This window comes from Salmo salar, chromosome 03 (genome assembly GCF_965601325.2).
Source record: "Salmo salar chromosome 03, fSalSal1, whole genome shotgun sequence".
In the NCBI taxonomy this organism is placed as follows: domain Eukaryota; kingdom Metazoa; phylum Chordata; class Actinopteri; order Salmoniformes; family Salmonidae; genus Salmo; species Salmo salar.
In genome coordinates this window covers 37,567,198-37,572,554 of record NC_138293.1, presented here as the reverse complement: position 1 = coordinate 37,572,554, position 5,357 = coordinate 37,567,198, and the positions used below count along the sequence as shown (strand labels likewise).

At 39.1% G+C, this 5,357-nt stretch overlaps 1 long non-coding RNA gene across 1 annotated transcript; it reads right to left on the bottom strand.

Moving 5' to 3' along the window:
* Positions 1-768: 768 nt before the first annotated feature.
* LOC123741633 (uncharacterized) lies at positions 769-4,426 on the bottom strand. Its single transcript, XR_006769122.2, has 2 exons — positions 3,909-4,426; positions 769-2,347 (listed from the first exon to the last, which is right to left on the bottom strand). It is a non-coding gene; the product is annotated as an uncharacterized LOC123741633 (long non-coding RNA).
* Between the last annotated feature and the right edge of the window lie 931 nt (positions 4,427-5,357).

Genomic DNA, 5,357 nt, shown 5'->3' with positions numbered 1-5,357 from the left:
TAAGTTGTTGTTAGTATGTTTATGTTTGTATTTCGTGTGAAGAAAAAGGGGGGGAAAGAAAAAAATACACAAAATAAAAAGGAATGGTCTGAAATGAATGTAGTGATACCAGCGATAGGCTGGTACTCACAACTATTAACTCACATATTTACAAATGCAGTGATGGAGAACCATGCAGACACTTTGCATTAACAACTTTATTTATCTATAGCCTACTATACAGTACTTGAGTATGCCAATACTTTGTTTCAAATGAGTCTATGTTATTAATATCAATATCTCTACAATGCTCAACAAATGATGTGCATCTTCCCACATAAAATTGTTGTAAATTATTCATGGCACTGACCCTGTTATATAGCTCACAATCTCATGTTTCTCTTCTTTCTCGTGTGTTTATTTACATTATATTATTTTCAAGCAGATTTAAGTCAAAACTGAAATTCAGCTGCTTAGGAACATTCACTGTCTTCTTGGTAAGCAACTCCAGTGTATATTTGGCCTTGTGTTTTAGGTTATTGTCCTGCTGAAAGGTGAATTAATCTCCCAGTGTCTGGTGGAAAGCCGACTGAACCAGGTTTCCTCTAGGATTGTGCCTGTGCTTAGCTCCATTCCGTTGATTTTTTATCCTGAAAATCTCCCCAGTCCTTAACAATTACAAGCATACCCATAACATGATGCAGCCAGTGGTACTCAGTAATGTGTTGTATTGGATTAGCTACCAAACATAACAATTTGTATTCAGGACAAAAAGTGAATTGCTTTGACTCATTTTTTGCAGTATTTATTTAGTGCCTTGTTGCAAACAGAATGCATGTTTTGGAATATTTGTATTTTGTACAGGCTTCCTTCTTTTCCCTCTGTCAATTAGGTTAGTATTGTGGAGTAACTACAATGTTGTTGATCCATCCTTGGTTTTCTCTTATCACAGCCATTTTAAAGTCACCATTGGCCTCATGGTGAAATCCCTGAGCGGTTTCCTTCCTCTCTGGCAACTGAGTTAGGAAGGACACCTGTATCTTTGTAGTGACTGGGTGTATTGATACACCATCCAAAGTGTAATTAATAACTTCACCATGCTCAAAATGATATTCAATGTCTGCTTTGTTTTACCCATCTACAAATAGGTGCCCTTCTTTGCAAGGCATAGAAAACCTCCCTGGTCTTTGTGGTTTAATCTGTGTTTGAAATTCACTTCTCGACTGAGGGACCTTACAGGTACAAAGATGAGGGAGTCATTCAAAATGTATGTTAAACACTATTAATAAGTCCATGCAACTTATTATGTGACAGTTTTACTCCTGAACATAAATAGGCTTACCATAACAAAGGGGTTGAATACTTAAGACATTTCAGCATTTCATTTGTAATTCATTTGTAAACATTTCAATAAAGATAATTCCACTTTGACATTATGGTGTATTTTGTGTAGGCCAGTGACACAAATCTATATTTAATCCATTTTAAATTCAGGCTGTAACACAAAAAAAAGTAGAAAAATTGTCAAAGGGTGTGAATACTTTATAAAGGCACAGTACACTTTGAAACTTGAAACAAGTATAATGGGAATTTTAATGTTTGTGCTTTTCTTATTAATAATTTCTGTTTTCAATTCATGTGCTGTTCTAATAAACCAATTTCTGTGTTCATGCAAGTGGCTGACTGAACGAATCCTCACTATCAGTAGCTGCAATTTGGCAGTCCGCCCAGACCTTGTTTTGAAAACGAAGGATATCTCAGTTTCAAGGTCTCAGCTTAGAGAGAAGAACCCTCATTGGTCTGTCACATGTTATGAACCATTATTGGTCAGTCACATGAATAAAACAAAATGGTAATGATTAATTAATTATGCTAAATCATGCAAATATAACTTGTCTGTGTATAGCCGTATATAAGACAACTGCTGGGACTGCCCAGGGAGAGCTCCTGATTGACATGTGTACTATGGTGCAGCACGCTGACAAATAAATGATGATTCATTCAAGATTGACTTTGAGTGTTCCTGTGTAAGAATTTCCACGACCCGACACAAGCAAGCCATGTCATCTCAGTACATGTAGAAACAACATTGGGCAATTTCACACGCAAAAATAGGCCTACATTACATACAGTCAGCTTTTGTTTTTGTCAAACTAGCTAAATAAATTTACATGGTCTGATCATGTGGATACCAAGTTTCACTTTCAAGATTTAAAAATGTTTATTTTTCCCTAGTAAAATGTTACTTGTTGTCCTAGTTCTCTGCTTCACTGGACTCACTGATCTCATATCCGGAAACATCTTCAGCATTCCTAGACGTCCCCTCTCTCAGCCAGTCAGACACCCTCTCGTGTTCAGCCCGAGCTCACTGGTAACACAGCACAAGAGAATTAATTCATTGAGAATTTACACAGAAAATGTTTGCGTTTACATTTGGTCATTCACTCAACATGACACATTCTATAAATGTAATAAGGAATGTATAATTGGACATATATTTGTTTAGAATTATAATATATGCATATTCACTGTATGACGGTTCAGTTAAGCTGTTTACCTTCTTTGGCCTGAACAGCAACTTCCTGATGTCTTCAAGAAACTTTCTCTCTCTCCTACTGCATACCTCGTCAAACATCTCAATAAGTGAATCCCTAGTTGTCTGCGACTCCTCCATGGTCTCCTCCCCCTCCCATTTATCTGCCTCACCAGACTGCTCCTCTGTGGCCCTAGCACTCCATTCACTTTTACCATCAGCTCAATCCTCTCCAAAAGCTCTGTGACCTGAGTGACATCACCCCTGTTTTTTGATGTTGAGAATGTGGTATTTGTTGTCACACTTCTTGAGGAGCCACTGGAGGGCTCTCCCCTCACTCTCAATGAACTACCCTATGGTGGTGTCCCCCAGCGAGTAACACCAGCTAAACATCACCAGGGCATGTCTCCACGCATCAGAACCCAGAAGCTTGATGTGCTCCTTTACCAACCTCAGGTGGACTTTTGAAGGCAATAACAGCAGAAATGACCAGGAGGACAGCATGGTGTCCAGGGGGACACAATAACATGGATTTCACTATCCCTTGCTTTACCATCTCTGGGGTGTCACGGAGTGAGGCATATTGCCACCATGCTGGTGTGTCCACCACCATGACCTTCCATTCGCCTACCTGGCCCTGTCTCTTCACACTCAGACTGGTTCTCCTCCTCTCCTCTGTGTCTCCATCGCTACCCATGATGATGTCTGCCACCTTCGTCTACCAAGTCAGCATCCAACCCAGTAGCACAATTCTCAGTTCTGATAGGTGATGGGCCTCACCTATCAAACAGATAGTGAGCAACAGATAGTCCTCTAGACAGGCAAACAGACAGACAGATTGACCTGCTGGCACATAAATTAACTACCTACCTATAAAGCGTTCTCCGACATAAGCAGCAGACACAACCACATCAATTTGATATTGCTTTATGTAGACTAGCATAAGGAACTGAATCCCATGTGCTTATTAGCTATAGTTCAACCTAATAATCTGTTCCAGGACAGGGGTCCCAGCAAGGGGATATTGAGACAGACACAGCTAGCTGTACATTGCTTTATAAAATAAGCAACACCAGTTCAGACCAATTGCAGGATTTACTGAAATCATATTATATATCATATTATATATACATTTTGCCATGTTTTATAGTGTTAAATAATGTTTTTTCTTTGGTTTTTGGTACATCATCATTGAAAATGTATTTTTTTTTTAAATCGCACTCTAGCTCCCCTTCTGCCCTGAGGTGATGCAACCGGTTTGTTTCCATTCCATACTCCCTTAGATGACCATCCCAGCCACTATCGCTCAGAATTCAAAAGTATTACTGCATTACAACTTGGATATTACTGGATCTCAAAATCTAAAAGTGCAGGCAGAAACCACTGAATAACTTACCACACACATGTTCAGACCTTCCTGTGTCCATCACTTTCTTTCCCAATGCCTGTCTGAAAATGCACAATGTGGAGCTATTATGAAACACTAATCCTTTTGTTCACAGTAACCGTACACTTCCATGCAAAGGTAGCTGTTTTGTGACTTTGATTGTAGTATCCAGTGAATTATTCCAATGATGGTGTCTCAGTGTAAGGTTCTGCTTTTCTTTTCTTAGTCAACCTTGTGTTCTTTTTCTTTGTGTTCTGGAACATAGCCCCGTCTTTCATTTTTGTTCATTGATTTCACCTGTGTTTGTTTCTCACCTGGTCTCATCAGCTCCCTATTTAGTTCAGTTCTTTCTGTTTGTATGGTTGTGAGGTATTGTTTGTTTTTAACTGCATGCCTGTGTTTGACCACTGCCTGCCTGTGACCACAATTCCTGCCTTCTGCGAAGGCTTAAGGTATAATGCAGTCTGTTCACAAAAACTTGATCAGCTGGTTTCTTTTCAAGTGAAGAGTGTACAGCACAGGGTAAATAACAGACTCCTCCCTCAGATGTTTCTGTGTCAAGACTCAGATGCGTGCAGGTACACTGTGTCATCAAAACAGATGCTGGCATTTTGTTTCCCAATCTGTGGTTATTGGATACCACAATGGTATACACTGTAGGTTACATGTGACATAGCCTATTTTATACTAGATTTTCTGTAAAATAACTAGAAGAAAATAGCTGTGTTCGAATACCCATACTGTATACTACATACTTAATAATTATATACTACATACTATATACTATTAGTTAATTTTAGTATACTGTAAACAAACGGTATCCTTTCAGTTGAGTGTACTAGCCTGTCTACCGGAAGTTGATGCTGTTATTATGCAACTTCTTGTTAGCATAACAAATTACTAGCTAGACATCTTACGACTTCATTAACAATGTCAATTGAGAATGCATAACGAATTACGTGAATAATCAAGTCAAACGTTGGGTAGTTAGCATATAGTTAATATACTGGCAAGTTCAATGTTAGGCAGCTAGCTAACATAATGGTACTGTCACGACTTCCGCCGAAATCGGTCCCTCTCCTTGTTCGGGCGGCGTTCGGCGGCCGACGTCACCGGCCTTCTAGCCATCGCTGATCCACTTTTCATTTTCCATTTGTTTTGTCTTTGTCTTACACACCTGGTTTCAATTCCCCAATTACTTGTTCATTATTTAACCCTCTGTTCCCTCCATGTTTGTTTGTGAGTAATTGTTTATTGTATTGCGGTCCGTATTTGTGGCCTTGTATTTATACGACGTGTATTGTTATATATTTGAGTAAAATTGCTTTCATTACTCATATCTGCTGTCCTGCGCCTGACTCATCTCACCAGCTACACACAGATGCATTACAGGTACATAAAAGCAACTGCTGTTATGATATGCTATGCGGTTAGTAAGGCTAGCGTAGCTAATAAACT